We start from the raw sequence: 17,523 nt of genomic DNA on the forward strand, positions 1-17,523 counted from the left end.
CCAAGTGTCAGGTAAATTCAGAATACCAGCCTTTGAGGGACACAGAACGGACAGCTGGTATTCGGTGGTCTACTGCTCCTGAATTTACCCATCATACTTGTGGGCTTCCTGAAGGCATCTAGATGGGCCTTAGTTCTAACCCAGCAGGGTTCTTCTTTATGTATATGCCTCAGGGCTGTTTAAAAATCAAGCAGCGTTGGCGCGGATCTGGACGTACTCCCAGAGCGGCGTCCGGCGCGGCCTGTACGAAACACTGCGGCTGCTTAACGGCCTCCTGACTTTTCTGCGAATTCTCCCCTCCGCGAGACACGGCGTACTGCATTGCATCCAGCAGGGGCTGAGGCGCTTTAGGGGAGCGGGGCAACTGCTTTCGGCACCCTAAACCAGCCTGAGCTTGAGGCGCCAAACCTGCCCACCAAGGGCTTTCCTCATCTAACTGAGCAGCCCGGCCGGCCGGCCAGCCAAGAGGTCGGCCTACGTCGGGAGTAGTGAAGAAGGGGCCGCCCCCCGCCCCCGGATCCACTCCAAGCTGGCTGAGGCGCTGCTAAGCGGACGGAGCGAGAGAGTGAATGCTCAGTCCTGGCCCAGGAAGCCTCGTTGCCTTCCCCGCCCGGGGCCAGGCGGAGCCAGCAGCGGGAGGAGGAGGAGCGGGTGAGAGGTCGGCCAGCTCCGGTCGCCCATAGAGACAGAGGAGTCCCGAGTTGTGAGGGCGGCGGCGGCGGCGGCGGCGGCCGAAGGTGGGACGAGGACGGCGAGGGACGGACCCACCGACGGTAAGTGGCGGCGGTGGCGGCCACGGTCCGTGAAGGGAGTGGAAGGGTCTCCGCGAGAGGAAGAAGAGCTGCCCTTCCTCCTTCTCTGCCCCAGTTGTGTCCCCGCCTCCCGCCATTGCGACGGCTGCTGGTGGCGGATAGGGACTGCCCCCTCGGCTGCCACCCGCTGCCCGTCCTTTGCCGCCCGCGGCTCGGTTGGCCGAGCAGGGCGAGCCGCCGCCGCCTGTTCCTCGCCACTATGTGGCGCTGAGTGAGGCGTGGCTGCCGCGCATGGGCACCCTTCGGGCTCGTTAGGCCACAGCTTCCCTCCCTGCCCTAACGAAGCGCTTCACGCAGGGTCGTTGACCACCTCTGCCATCCCCTCCCTTCGTACTGGCCGTGATACTGGGGTGCGGGGAGGAGAGTGGATCGGATGGTGCCCCGCTCCGCACCAAAGGAGGTGCGGATTCTAACCCGGATTAGTCAGTGCGCAGCCGGAGGGGATCTCTCATGGCGCCTTATTAGAGAACATGGAGTGTAAGGGTGTGATCTTGTATATGTGAACACGTCGTTAGAGCCCTGTGGGATCAAACCAAAGAACCGTCTAGTCCCGCATCTTGTTTCCACACAGTGGCCAGCCCGATGCTTCTGCGAAGCCCACAAGCAGGGTATGGGCATGTAAGTAGTAGTCGCCGAACCTTGCTGTTGCCCCCCCCCCCCCCCATCACCCTGCAGCTGGTTTTCACGGCCTCTGATCCTGGAGTTTCCTTTTAGCTGTCATGGCTAGTAGCTCTTTGATAAACCTATCCTCCATGAATTTATTTAATGCCCTTTTAGTCATCTAAACCTGGCAGATGATTCCACAAATCAGTCACTCCAGCTTTTCCAAAATTCATGTCCTCCAGATATGTTGGACTGCAACCCCCATAATTCCCAGCCAGCATAGCCATATTGGCTGGAAATTATAGGAGTTGCAGTTCAGTGTCTGGAGGGCATCGGGTTGGGGACGGCTGAATTACCCGTTGCGTGAAGAAGTAGGGTGGCATGAGGTTACTGCCACCAAATGTCCCTTGGATTGCCCCTCATTCCAGAACCGCAGATGATGACTGCAGATAGAATGGACAGGTAAAGCATTGTAGTGTTCTGGTACAGTGTCTTTCATTGGCACTCATCCCTGTGTTCAGGTTATCCATGAGATGGTTTGGACATTTCAGGACAGCAGTCTGCTTTCACCACTGAGAATTGCACAGTGCTATGGAAAGTCTTTAAAAAAAATCTTCCGATCCTATCTCACAGGCACAGGATGAATAGGGCACAGGATGAGTATCTCAGTTGTGGGCAAGCACTGGGTGAAAGACAGTTACTGTATATTCTATAGATTGACTTTTGCTTGATGGTATTGTCTAAAGGCTCATGAAGTTAAGCAGGTCTGGGTCTGGTCAGTGCTTGGAGGGGAGACCAAATGTAGCCACCTTGAGTTCCACCCAGGGACAAAAAGTGGGATATAAATGTAATATAAATAATATAATATAAATGGTACCTGTTTCTTGGTTGGAAGATAGGTTTCTGTCCTATGTGGTATGTAGATGACTGCAGTGTTTGATGGTTGTTTAACCTATACTATTTCATAGCTGGTGCTGTGTGAGTGATATCTTCACCTTAGCAAAGCATTGTGGCAAAGTGGGGCTGATGATTCCCATTTCACTCAGTTGTGTGGCTTGTGTAGTACAGTGTGGCTCCTTCTGGTGAAGTGACCACATTGCACAATGTATGAAAGAGGATGCACAATGCTGGAGGGTTTTTAGGAAGAGGCTGGACAGCAATCTCTCATGGATGGTTTAATTGTTTTCCTGCATGTTGCAGAGGGTTAGACTAGATTATCCTTGTGATCCCTGCTGGCTCCTCAATTCTATGATTCTGTGATTTGTGACACCTTTTGCTCGCTTTTGCTAGTGGTTGTCCCTCAGTCGTATTGTGGTGGGTGTCCTACGGTACATCCGATCCACCATGGAGAAAGAACCAGTAATGATTTGTAGTCAGAGATTCACCAGTGCTATTTGAACTCAGTATTTTGGCAAGAATTGCATGATTCTTCTACTATACATTTCAGAATGTCAGGATTTGTCAATGAAAATAAAAAGCTTCTTTTTAAAAACAAACAAACACAGAAGCATGGAAATAAAAGGCCAGGAAAACAATCCTAAGTACAGGGTGTGTAATGAGGTTTTCCACTTTCTGGTTTCCCTTAAGCCGCTTGTTTTTAGTTTCATCCCAACCCACATGCTTTTTTGAAGGAGGGCTTGATAAAACTCCACCCATAATCTGTCCTGATGCTGTGGCAAAGGAGAAAAAGGAAGTAATTGTTCCAGTCTGAACTTAGTGTGATGACAGGCTGTAAGCTGCAGAACAGTAATAAACATACTTTTACCACTGTTGGTAAAACATCTGCTGGATATTAATTGCGTTTTCCCCCAAAGGGGACATCATAATTGGCAGATGTCCACAACTTTTTGTCTTGGATCACTAGCCACCCATAAGTTACAGTTGTTACTGACCCTTCCCCTCCCAATAGTCCTCAGCATATTCCAGAGAATTTGGGATGGGGCGGGCCCCTCTTGTGTCGCACTGGGCTTTCATATTGCATTCAATATGCTTTTGTCTGCTCCAAAGTTCAGCACAATCTGAGAAACACACCACTCCCTGACTCTGAAGAGGGGGAGGGCTCTTACATTTGCAGTTCTGCCTGCAAACTCAGTGCAGCATAAAGGTCTCCTTCTCCTCTCTCAAGGTGGGAGAGGGAAGAGGGTTTCTCATGCTGCTTTAAGCAAGGGGCCCTTGTTCTTGGCAAACTGGTAAGTGGATGTGTGGAGGCCTAATTATTGGAAAGCCTAGTCACAAGAAAAAGTGACAGCAGAAAATAAGGGAGTTATTGAACATGTTCTGTCATGTTTAACCTTTGTTAGCTACAGAAATAAAGCACAGGGCATAGTGAAATCTTGCAGAGTTGGATTGAACTCTGTTTCTTTTTATTAGGTCAATACTTTGTTTTATATATATTTCTTTGTATGATTTTAATCATCAGTTCATTATGACTTCTTTCAGCTGACATGAAAATGTTTTCTTTATTAAAACTGTAGCTCCAGCTTTTTAATATTTCTGTTAACTGTTGTTCACCTCCAGCAAATTATGAAGGAATGACATGTTGATGTTAGCATAGTTTTCTGTTTGTGCTAAACTCTTCCATAGGTTCTAGAATAACAAACATTCATTTTTACTACTACTACTACTACCACTAATTTATTTCTTACCCGCCTCTTCAATTGGATCGAGGCGGGGAACAACAGCAAGCATAAAATACATAAAATACTGATTAAAAACATAGTGTACACTGTTAAAAAAACATCCTAAAAGCATACTAAAAGTATCCTATGAACTTATGAAACAGAAAAGTTTCCATGAAAAAATAAAGCACCAGAAAATTTTCCACCCACACCATTGTTTGTATTACTTGGATACTAGAAGTTACTTTGCTCTTATGTTAATGTCATTTCATGGTCACAAATCAGTTGGAGTTAGAATTATTGTGGTATGCCAGTATTCAACAACTTAGCTTTATCTTATAATTTGAGAGTAGGTGATCCATGTAACACTATAATAAACGCACAACAAGACTTTTAAGCAGCATTAGGAGTTGCAGAATTAAGAAGATGAAATATATTCTTGCCTTTCTTCAATCAATTTTGGGTGGAACATATATGGATTTGACAAGCATTTTACTGGTGTTTGCAATCCCTTAAATTTTTGTAAAGCTCTCCCAATCTACAATATTATGCACACTTACCTGGGAGTAAGCCCTGTTAAACCTAGAAGAATTAAGTAAACATGTATACTACTGCATTGTATAGAATTGCACTGTCAGCTTCTAAACAATAATAATAAAAAATAGTTTTAAAAAGATGTTCCTCATACAGGAGAAACCACAACTGAGTGGTGGTGCACATGTTTTTCATGCAGGTTTTTCTTTTAAAATATATCTATCCTGCCTTTTAGTTGAAGGCCAAAGAGGCAGCTATAACTATAAGATAAAACAATGATACAAACCATAACAGCAAAATTACCATCATCATAGGAAGAGGAGGAGGAGGAGTTGTACACAATTACCTCATATTTAGCCCCAAAGCCCTCTCTGAAACAATCAAGGTTCTACTGATAAGTGAAGTTCAAATTGTGATGAGGCCAAGCAGGCCTTTCTTAGGAGGATATTCCATACTCCATAAAAAACCTAGCTGTCTTATGTGTTCACCTGGCATACTTCTAATGTTTATTTGAGAGCTGGGATAGGTTCATATGGCAGGAAATGATCCTTAAGATATCCCTACCCAAAAAAGTGAAAACCATCATAGAATCAGAAGGGGCCTTAGAGGTTATCTAGTTTAATCCTGCTCAGTGCAGAATCTATGCTGCAAGATGTGGCTAGAGCATTCCTGACAGATGTCTGTCTAGCCTCTGCTTAAATGCCTTCGGCAGATGAGAACCTGTCACCTCGTGAGAGACCCTGTTCCACTGTCAAATAGTTCTTGCCTTTAGAATTTTTATCCTAATGTTTAGCCAAAATCTGTTTCCTTGCAATTTCCACCCATTGCTTCTGCTCCTTCCCTCTGAAGCAACGGTCTGCTCCGTTTTCTGTGGCCTTAGCTAGACCTAAGGATTATCCCAGGCAAATGGAGGGGTCGTCCCTGCCTGCTCCCAGGATCCCCTGTGTGTCATTTGGATGCACAGGGATGATCCAAGGACAATCTCGGGATATAGGCCTGGTCTAGCCATGGCCAACGTGACAGCCCGTCAGATATTTGAAGATAGCTATGTTGTCCCTTTTCCAGGCTAAATACACCCAGCTTTTCAGCTGTTCCTCCTAGGACTTTGTTTCCAAACCTTTCACCAAATTGTCAAGAGGAGGGCAAACCTTGTTTGCCCTCCTCTTGACATAGCCCAGTTTGTTAATGCCGTTGTTAAAAATGTGGATCCCTGGACTGGTCACAGTACTCCAGATATACCCTGACAAATGCAGAATACAGTGGAACTATTACTTCTCGTGATCAGGACATTAGGCTTCTTTCAATGAAGTGTATGATTCCATTAGTGTATTTAGCAGCTGCATTGCATTGCTAGTTTATGTTTAGCTTGTGATCAACTTAAGACACCTAGATCCTTTTTCATATGCATTGCTGCCAACCTAGTTCTTCCCTCAGCCTGTATGTATATCTTTCAATTTTTTGTACCTACATGAAGGACTTTATTTATATCCTGATTTTCTGGGGCGAAATTGCATTCAATGCAGCTTACAATAAATATTGATTAAAACAAAATTTTCATTTCACTTCATTCATTATATTTCCTACCCAGTGCCTGTTTACCCTACCCTGTGCCTGTTTGCTTTCTCTTCCCCTCCTTATTGTTTTATCATGGTTTTATTAGAATGTAAGCCTATGCGGCAGGGTCTCGCTATTTACTGTTTTACTCTGTACAGCACCATGTACATTGATGGTGCTATATAAATAAATAAATAAATAATAATAATAATAATAGCCAAAGCTCTCTGGACAGTTCACAGAAATTAAAAATCTTAATTAAAAGTTAACATAAACACAATTTTTTTGAAAAAGTAATGCAAAAAAACATACTTTACTTTACTCTTACCTCTGTTTAATTTCATTTTGTTAGTTTTGTCCCAGTGTTCCGTCATGTCATTTCAGATATTGTTTCCGTCTTCTGTGCTGTCATTAGCTATCTCTCCAGCTTCATGTCATTTGTAAATTTGATAAACATCCCCTCTACACCTCCATCCAGGTCATTTATAAAAATGTTAAACAACACAGAGGCTAGGACAGCTTTCTGTAGCACTCCACCCAAGACCTCCCTTGAAGTTGATGCAAAACTATTGCACACATTGGATATGGTTGTTCAACCAGCTTTGAATCTACCTAGCAGTAGTATTATCCAGCCCACAGTTTACCATATTGTCAATAAGGATACAATGGGAGACTTTCTCCAATGCTTTGATGAAATCAAAATATACTGTGTCCTACCCATGAGCTATCAAATTAGTAACTCTGTCAAAAAGAAAAATCATTTTGAATTGAGCCCAGAAGTTTGATACTTTGAATCAATTGTAGTTTCTGGAAATCCTTGAAAGTCAGTTCCATATAATTTAGTTCCATATAACATCTTGTCTAGAACAGCTGATACATCAGTTTATGTAGGTAAAAACATTCTTGGCCCCTGCCATAACTGGACATCCAGAAACCATGCTAGATTCAGGATTATCTCCAAACTGTGAGCCTAATTTTAAAAAGGGAGGGCAATCCCTCACATCTCTGGTTTTCAGGGCTGGGGGAAATGTCTACTACAACACTAAGCTAAATGGACCAGTGCTCCAACTCTGTATAAATATTTGTGGGGGGGGGGCAGGACTTTAAAGAAATGCATGATCTAGAGTAGATTCCTGTGGATGTAGTGGTGGTGATGGTGGAAGGAATAAAAGTGGGGAGGGATTTGTTAAGTAGGAGATTATTCTATCCAAAATATTCTTATATGATAACTCTCATAAAGCGATGAGTGGATTGTATTGCTCTTCTTATTTGAATAAAAATAGTTCCATATGTTCATAAAATATTTCCAAAATAGTTTGGGTTTGTGTAGCAGACCAATGTTGCTCATCATCAGTATTATTCCGTTACACTCCTGCAGCCACATTCTGCGCAGCGCTAGGGACCTATCCTTAACGTCCATACAGTAGTTGCCAAGTTGTTGTTTCATTATACAGGATCAAGGTATTTTTACTCATGTCAGCACTAGGAAAGCAGGATCCCCCCCACAAGTTAATGCAGTTAGGGTGTTCATTTTTTAAATTATGTAGAAAGACTGTAACAACCACAATTGATGGGTAGCAACTAAAAAAAAAATATCTACAGCAAATTATTGATTTGGGTATTGGGGAAAATATAAATTTCCCATAATAGCTTGCAGGGGGGGGGAGTCTGGATCCAGCCCAATAAACGAACAGCAGCTGTGCAATTACTATGCAAAGCAAATAATCTGTAAAAAAATATATATATGTAAATTTCTTCTGATACCTTAGTTGAATCCTGAGCTGCAAAAGTTTGGAGACGTTTGAGATTAACAAATTTTCAATGCAGTTCTGTGCAGATTCGCTCAGAAGTAAGTCTTATTGTGTTCAGCGCGATGTGCTCCCAGGAAATTATGTTTAGGATTACAGCCTCAAAGTCATAGCTTTTTCAGGTTTTCTGCACTATGGTAATTTTGTAGAATGGATATAATTCCCGATTTTAATAGTGCTATTTTCAGTGAGGCATCTTAGATGGAGTTTTGATTACACACAAATTGGTATGCAATATGGTTCCTGTGCCCTACCAATGAAATAAATGACAGGATGCATGTGGCTTGATGACATAACCAGTCTTCCACAATGTGGTGCCCTCCATATGTTTTGAATTACAATGCCCATCAGCCCAGGCCAGCATGGGCAATAGTACAGAATAGTGGGAGTTGTAATCCAGAACATCTAGAGGGCACCCATTTGGGGAAGACTGGTGTATATAGTACCATGGAACACAAGGTTTATTGAATAATTTTTGCATGGCCCATCTTGCATTTAACTTGCTAAAAGTTGTTTCCATATCAGCTTATCAAGGGGGTTTCCATTTAGATATGTGATGCATATAAGTAATTGTCTTTCGATTAGCATTTGACAGCTGTGTACACCAGTTTGTCTTGTATGCTTGGAAATTATAGGATCAACCAATTATTTGTTTACTATTGCCACTAGTTGACCCTGTTCAGACGACACGCTAAACCATGGTAGCTAAGCATTTTGAGCTAAACATTATGGCTTAGTGTGTTGTGTGAACCATGACTTACTGTGTCATGTGAACCATTCCTAACCATGGTGGCTACATAACCACAGTTTAAACACACTAAGTATTTGCTGCAAAAGGCCAAACCACGGATTAGCATGTCGTCTGAACAGGCCCATTAAAACAATGCAAACAGTTGAGCTTATAAAGTGTTGCTTAGGTTTATTAGTGGCAGACTAGTCAACAAAATATAATTCCCATCTAATGAAATGGCTTTTAGTACTTTATTATTATTATTATTATTAGTAGTAGTAGTAGTAGTATACTGTCTTTTGCCCAATACTGGGCCTCAAGGTGGCCTTACAAAATTTAAAACATATACATTTTATATATTGGAGAGGAGCCCACCACCCAGGAGATTTAATTTATTTATCACATCTGTATGTGGCATACTTGCAGTTAATGTGTTTTATCCTTGCAACAGTCTTGTATAATATGTTGGGCAGAGTTTTTAACTTGACTAGGGCTGTCCATTACCTTTTGTGGTTAAGCAGGGATTTACACTGGGTTTTTTAGAATCCAATCCAGCACTCTCCCTACACCACACTTCTTCACTGCACAACACTATACTTAGATTATATGATACAGATCTGTGTTGCTTAATTTCCCAAGCATCAAAATTATAGCTAAAACTAATAAAAAGTGCTATATAGCTAGCACCTAGAGGCAACACTTGAAATGAGGGTTCAGCTTTGGTAGGCAATATGCACCTGCAATACTAAGGAACACATTCTTCTGCTTTGATGATCCCATATTCTAATGCATGCTTATGTTTTAAGCAAAACACTGATTCAATTACATTCTATCTCTGGGACATGAAACCACATGTAAATACATGTTTCTGGTGGCGACGGTCTCCTCCGCAAAGGAGTTGTAGAGGGCTGATGTTGATTTCAACATGATATGGCTGTTTTGGTGAGATACTTGTATGAGGTTTATAGATTGGGAAGTCTTGTCTCTAATGCTTAAATATCAACTGAGCTTCTGTACAACAGAAAGAGAACATAGACTTTCATTTGTTTTATGTCATGTTTATTTATGTTTATTTCTGGTGGTATAAGAATATTTCACTTTGTTTGGCACATTTTCCTTTCAGTTTTAGCCATATTAAAAGGTTAGTCGTTTCAATTGCTGTTTTGTTTCTGTGCTTGCTGCATAGTGCTAAATGCATTGGTAAAGTTTTGTGCTTCCAATAGAGAATAAATAACTTTCCATTTAAGTCTTGAAGACATAAAGTAGAACTTTGCCTTTGTAATAGCAGTGAGAAAACATGCAAATGGCTTGTATGTGATGTTACCCAAACGCTTTGCCTTCTGTGGCTCAAAAGACAGGTACTGTCAGTTAGTGTGCTTAACAGTCCTCCCATTTTATGATCTACTGCTTGCTAAACCGGAATTGCAACACTTACCAAAAAAAAGGCTATGCATGATCTTGCATTCCCAATTGACAGTCATCTGTGAATTTAACTTCCTCTTCCTAAGTTTCCAGTCAACTGGAAGAATAAAACTGCGTGTTGTATGAGGACAAATAAATTAATGAGCCAGTGTCAGGCTTGGATGTAGAGATATCCCAGTTCAGATCCATGCCCAACAATGGAGTTTGATGTGTGGTCTTGGATATGACTATGAGGAAGTTCAGATGTGTCTAAAAATCATGTGAATACATACCACCTGATACTGTACCACTTCAGACTAAGGTGGGTAAAGGCATGCTTAAATGCATTCAACTGTTAAAAATTCCATGTGTGAAAAGCTGATCCATCAAAGAAAAGACTAAGCTAAAACCCTTCTTCTTAATGTGCTAAATGAAATGGTACAGTTTCAGGAGGAATACTCTGCGCTGTGTGTTTTGGATGACTGGGAATACTGGAAAACGAAAAATAATGCCCGCAATGAAAGAATATTTATTACAGCATCTTGAATTATTTTCAATAATTGCTTCTCACTCCAGCATCAAATTCATAATGACATAGGAACAGACTGACTTTTGTGTTATTCAAGCTTGTATATTTTCCTTTCCCTTCAGTCTTGCTTCATGTGGAGCATTTGTAAAGTATTAGGATATCCTGGCACGTTAAAAAGAATAACAAGTTTGTTTCCTTTTGGCACTGTCTAAAGGGATGCTGTCACTCTTGATAGGCCCAAAGGTTCTAGAGCTTTGAAACACTGTACAGTACAATCCTACATATGTCTACTTCGAAGTAGGTGGGAGGCAGTCCGCTGGGTTAGCCACTCGACTGACCCTCCCTGAGGGAAGGGTTCTGCCTTGCTTTGTTAAGCTAATTAAGCTTAGAGGACAGCTCCTAGCATTCACACTCCTATCAGGTGTGAAGAGATGTCTTATTCACTGAATAAAGCTTTGTGGAGTGCACAGCAGACCTCTTTATTGTCTCACATTGGTGGGGGGCAGGCGGGGTGGGGGGGAGAGCTTGGAATCACAACACATATGCAGGTTTACTCAGAATCAAGTCCCATTGTATTCAGTGGAGCTTACCATGAGGTTCATGGGATTGCTTGGTTAATGACTGGAGTATCCTCAATAGAGATAATTACTCTTTGTATATATTACTTTTATATGTTAAGTCTATGGTCCACAAAGATTCCAAATATTTTATGATATGCTTAATTTAAAATAGTACTTTTATGTCAGCATTGATGTTTAAGGGCTCAATCCTATGCATGTTTAGACAGCAAAACGTTCTATATGGCTGGCTGGGGAATCCTGGGTTTTTTAGAATATTTGTTGTCTAATCATGCATAGGATTGCACCTAACACTCTAATCTGCATTGATTGCAGTAGGTCTCCATCTATGTAAATGGGTGCTCTAAATGTTTGGCAGCAGGCATGGTGCTCTAAACTGAGGACAAGGTTTAGGACTTGGTTCAAGTAAAAAGGTTTTCAATTTAATTTGAATTCTAGATTGGGTTCTATGGTAAGGCTGGTGATTCATCTGCCATTCTATAGCTTTTAAAAATCTGTTTTAATCCTTTTTGTTGTTGTTGTTTATTCGTTCAGTCGTTTCCGACTCTTCGTGACTTCATGGACCAGCCCACGCCAGAGCTTTCTGTCAGCTGTCGCCACCCCTAGCTCCCCCAAGGTCAAGTCTGTCACCTCCAGAATATCATCCATCCATCTTGCCCTTGGTCGGCCCCTCTTCCTTTTGCCTTCCACTTTCCCTAGCATCAGCCTCTTCTCCAGGGTATCCTGTCTTCTCATTATGTGGCCAAAGTACTTCAGTTTTGCCTTTAATACCATTCCCTCAAGTGAGCAGTCTGGCTTTATTTCCTGGAGTATGGACTGGTTTGATCTTCTTGCAGTCCAAGGCACTCTCAGAATTTTTTTCATCTGTTCTGCTGTTTTTAGTAATATTTTGTACAGGTTTTATATTTTGGATTGTTTTAATAATTAATTGTAAGCCTTCCTGGAAGTTGTGAAACTGAATGGTGGGATATCAAATATTTTAAACAAAGACCTGGACAATAGGAGATCTGACCAGTGCATCTAGGGTAAGGTGAGCTTCAGGTAGGAGGTCTTTGTTTAAATGCTATTGAGACAATCTAAAAAAAAATGAAAATCCCTACCCTACCAAACTCCCAACTCTAATAGGAAATGTTTAGTGTACATGGTGCTGTACAGAGTAAAACAATAAAATAGCAAAACCCTGCCGCATAGGCTTACATTCTAATAGAATCATAATAAAACAATAAGAAGGTGAAGAGAATGCACCAAACAGGCACAGGGTAGAGTAAAACTAACAGTATAAAAATAAGATCATTGTTTTAATCTACATTGTTTTAATCTACAGTTTCATGCTGCAGAAAAAGCCAGTGTTTATGAATTTTAATCCCTAACATTGGCTAATCACCATAGATCATAAATCATTTTTAAAAGGCAGGGGTATATATAATGCAGGTGGTACACTGAGATACACAGCGCTAACGTGATGCTCTGACTAGTGATGTCTCTCTGGAGAAACCAGAATGAAATCCTGTTTTTTAAAAAAATTGTTAGGTGGTTGCAAGTATATTTCATTTCATTGCTTTTTCTTCATTTATGTTATGCCTCTGATCTAGCTGTGCTCATGTGAACTGTTTAGTGCAGGAACTATTAGGACACTTCTCTGCTCATGCTCCTGAACAGGTTATTGCAGTATCTCCAGTTACCTGTCAGAACCCTGACTGCTGAATTTGACTAGGGAATTATGTGCACAGTAAAAGGGTTTTCTCATTAAGCAAGGGACATACATGCATGTGAATGACTTACCTGACGTCTACCTGAAACAGGGTGACATGTCTTAGTTTATGTTGGGGTTGGGAACCTGTTGCCCTCTACGTAGGAACATAGGAAGCTGCCTTATACTGAGCCAGACTATTGGTCTATCTAGCCCAGTATTGTTGACACTAACTGGCAGCAATGGGTCTCCAGGGTTTCAGGCAAGATTCTTTCCTTGCCCTACCTGGAGAAGTTGGGGATTGAACCTTGGATCTTCTTTATACCAAGCATGTGCTCTGTCACACTGACCTATGGCTCCTCTAGATGTTATTGGACTCCCAACTTCCATGAGCCCCAGCCAGCATGGCCAGTAATCAGGTATGATGGTAGTCTGAAAACATCTAGGGGGGCACATATTCACCACCCCTGACTTATTTGCTGTGCTTTCAGTTCATCTTAAATTAAACATCTGTCCTGTGACATAGAAGCCATCACAGAGGAAAATCACATTTCCTTATTTTAATTTCAGTGTTTTGCTTTCTCATTTCTTTGACAGTTCCTATATCCACTTACCTGGGAGTAAGCCTCATTGAACTCAATGGGACTTACTTCTGAGTAGATACTATATAAATCATTGTCAGGCTCTCTAGTTTCCTGCCAGGGCACTTTTGAGTATTTCCTCATACTAGTATGGGTATTTTCACATACTGATATACAAATGCTGCATAGTCCCTGGGTGTGCTGACCGCTGGAACTTTCAGGATCATATTGGGACACACACACACACACACACCGCTAAGAACATAGTTACATAAGAACATAGGAAGACCCATGCTGGATCAGACCAAGGGTTCATTAGTCCAGCACGCAGTGGCCAACCAGCTGTTGACCAGGAACCCACAAGCAGGACACAGATAAACTAACTTTTGGGGTTCAGGGAAGAGGAAGATCAGGTTTGTGATGACTTGGGGGGTGGTTTACAATGTCCATGTATAAAATGGATACCATACAAAACAACTCTTCATTATTCTGATGTAAACATCTTTCTTTTGTGTATAACTTTTTAAAGCATTCAGATCATTTGGAATCCGTTGAGATTGTTTTTCTCATTTTGTTTGCTTATTAAAATTTATATTACACTGTTGGTTGATAAACACTTCCTAAAAGAACAGGTATTTTCATTGGACTGTCAAATGATCAGAACTGAGAGTATTATAAAAACTTTGGCATCCTAAGAGTTCTAATGATTTATATGTTACTGTAGAAAAATGTAGGACTTAACCAAAAACTATTGCACTCTTTTCTCTCATTCTTATTCCAATTGACCCCAAAATATCTTCTGTTTTCCAGATTTGCTAAAGACCAAGTACAACATTTGTGACAGAACAAGAATTGGAAGCTAGATTACCAGATTCCTAGTCGGTGCTTTAATAGGCAGACTGTTCCTGACCTTTGAAGGTATTTTGGTGCTTTTTTTTTTTACCGGAGTAGAACCCTTCTTTTCAAGTGCAAATGTTACTTTTATCTTTCACAGGTGATTGCAATCTTTCTATTCAGAGTTGAGGCTTACAGTGCCAACTAGAGATTACAAATAAACATTCCATAAAAATGTAACTGCAATTCTGTGCGGAATTCTAAATTTGCCTTTGAATAACATTATTCCTGTTAATGCATTTGCACAGTATCGTATATAACTACATATGCCCGTATAGAATTACGGAAACTTCATGGGGTGCTCACACTTTCTCGTGTATATTACTTTGTACCTTTCTTGAAAGGTAGAGAGACTGTTTCTTTACTCTGTTTTCACTTCGCAGCTGTGGAACAAACAGTAAGGTTCAGTTCAGATGATGTCTATTCCTGGAAGTTGAATAAGCAAGTGGTCTTGAGCTGACGGAAATGGGCCATCAATACACAGGCTGGGCTGCATGCCCCATCCAGTGTCAGGAGCAATGGGCTGGAGAACATGTGAGGTCAGAGACAGGTCCTTCAATACCTTGGACAGATAGAGAGTACACAACTTGTTCTGATGGGTTCCTAGCTCCAGATGAGCGTTTATATATTCCCTGGGCCTGAATTCCCCTCTTGCGCTCAGCCCCTTTCCTGAGAAATGGAAAGCCTTAAAGGAGCAGTCCTTCGGCCTGGAGCTTAACACTCAGTTACCTCTCTGCTATTTCCTGCTTGGGTAAGTTGCCTGCATTAGCAAATGTGCATTGGAGAGTGAAAAGCCATTGATGGCAAGAATTCTGGGCCATCAGTGGCATTCAACTCAGGGGGTTACTGTCTGTGGGAGTCCCTGCTTAGGACGTTCTTGGTGTTGGGGCTGTGGTCCAGTACCTCTGCAGCTTGTGCTATTGACCCTCCCTACATAGTTGGTCCCTCTCTGTGTATGTCAGTGTCCAGGTCGCTGGTCATAGTTGGGGTTATGATAGATGCCATAGAGCTGTGGTGTTTCCCATTCTCTTCGGCATTCACATGTTCTGGCAAACTGACCCGGGACATCCACATCAGTGAGACGTCTTTTATTGAGGGAAATCTCATGGTGAAAAGCTTAATAGTTACACACTTCAGAAATACTTAAAGCTGATTGATGGTCAGAAATTTTTAGGCTTGAAGATTATGTACCCAGTTGCCATCTCAACGGTTCCAAAAACTGTTTTCAAACCAACCAAGGGAGGGAACTGATTCCTGGTCTGTTTCATCAGGCAGTCACAATGGGACATTCTTGAAAGGCTTAACAAACCATCCCATGGGCTGGTTCAAACGCGGCCATACATTGGTAACTCAGGGAAGATGGTCAAAGCCTAAACAAAATCACGGGGTGGGTAAAAATCACAAGCACAAGAAGTCCCGTGCTGGTGCTTTAGCATAGGGAACTCCCCACCACCTGAGTCTGCAGAGAAAAGGTCCAACAATAAAAAATCAACTCCAGTCTACCCTTACACTGAGCGGTTGATGAATAAACACACACAATCCACAACAAATGAGAGTTCAAGTCTATGAAAAGCTTCCCGATACTTCTCATGGCACAGTCTTTAGTAATCCAAAGTTCAAATAGAAGAGAGTCTATGTGCAGAGTGCTTTCAAAGTTCCAAACCGTGATGGATCCAAATAGGGAGGGATTTCAGGCCATGATCAAAAGATGATCCTTGCAAAGGTTTCTCACCTTTGCTCCAGCTTATAAAGGGAGGTATGGGCCTCTTTCAAACCACTTAACAGACAGGTGCTCTGGCCTGTAAGCCATGCTTGTGCCCAAACAGGCGGCACTGCTCAGCCCACCAAGATGACACTACAATCTGAGTGACTCATTCAGCAAGCCCTTTCCCCCACCTTTTCTAACATTCTCAAGTTCCCAGAGAAGCCATGTAGCCTCAAAGTTGAGACAGGGAATGAGTGTGTAGCTACTCCCCCCACCCCCACTCTTTCCCTGAGAACTCTGACAGAGATAAGTTTTCAGATTCTGACACTCCAAACTAATTCTAAATAAATCTAACTACAATTTCCAAGGCCTCAAGGGCCTTGCCGAAACCTATTCCTGACATGAGCCATGGTTTGGCAATCATTGCCCTTCCTGGCTTATAAAAGCTGCCAGAGGGGAACTGGCTGAGTGGGTAAGCGGAGTGGTCAATGCCTCCCTTCTCCAAGGAAGGGTCCCAGCCTGTTTGAAGGAGGCAGTGGTAAGACCCACACTGAAAAAGCCCTCCTTGGCCCCCACTGTATTGGATAACTACCAGCCAGTCTCCAACATCCCATTTTTGGGCAAGGTATTGGAGCGTGTGGTGGCCTCCCAACTCCAGGGATTCCTGGATGAGACGGATTATCTAGATCCATTTCAATCTGGCTTCAGGCCTGGTTATGGGACAGAAACAGCTTTGGTTGCCTTGGTGGATGATCTTCGCCGGGAACTGGACAGGGGGAGTGTGTCCCTGCTGGTTCTGCTGGACCTCTCAGCGGCGTTCGATACCATCGACCATGGTATCCTTCTGGGCCACCTTGCTGGGATGGGTCTTGGAGGCACTGTTCTACAGTGGCTCCATTCCTTCCTGGATGGACGGACCCAGAAGGTGGTACTGGGGGACTCCTGTTCGACTCCTTGGCCATTGGCCTGTGGAGTCCCTCAGGGCTCTGTTTTGTCCCCCATGCTATTTAACATATACATGGAACCATTGGGAGAGGTTATCCGGAGTTGTGGGGTGCGGTGCCACCAGTACGCTGATGACACCCAACTCTACTACTCCTTTCCACCCAATTCCAAGGAAGCAGTTTCTGTGCTAAACCGGTGTTTGTTGGCAGTAATGGATTAGATGAGGGCGAACAAATTGAAGCTTAATCCAGATAAGACAGAGGTGCTCCTGGTCAGTCGAAAGGCAGATCAGGGAATAGGGATTCAGCTTGTGTTGGATGGGGTTACACTCCCCCTGAAGACGCAGCTCCGCAGCTTGGGTGTACTTCTGGATTCAGCCCTGAGCCTGGATGCCCAGGTTTCGGCGGTGGCCAAGAGTTCATTTGCACAGTTAAAGCTAGTGCGCCAGCTGCGCCCGTTCCTAGAGATGTCAGACCTGGCCACGGTGACACATGCCTTAGTTACATCCCGATTGGATTACTGTAACGCGCTCTACGTGGGG

The 17,523-nt window shown here is 42.7% G+C and overlaps 1 protein-coding gene across 1 annotated transcript in view; it reads left to right on the forward strand.

The window, feature by feature from the left end:
* Nucleotides 1–584: 584 nt before the first annotated feature.
* GNG12 (G protein subunit gamma 12) overlaps nucleotides 585–17,523 on the forward strand; it is a 46,351-nt gene continuing 29,412 nt past the window's right edge. Inside the window, exons 1-2 of the mRNA XM_063137588.1 lie at nucleotides 585–773; nucleotides 14,249–14,356. The gene's annotated coding sequence lies outside the window, so the exon portion shown is untranslated. The remainder of the gene's footprint in view (nucleotides 774–14,248; nucleotides 14,357–17,523) is intronic.

This window comes from Elgaria multicarinata, chromosome 1 (genome assembly GCF_023053635.1).
Source record: "Elgaria multicarinata webbii isolate HBS135686 ecotype San Diego chromosome 1, rElgMul1.1.pri, whole genome shotgun sequence".
NCBI classification, from domain to species: Eukaryota; Metazoa; Chordata; class Lepidosauria; order Squamata; family Anguidae; genus Elgaria; species Elgaria multicarinata.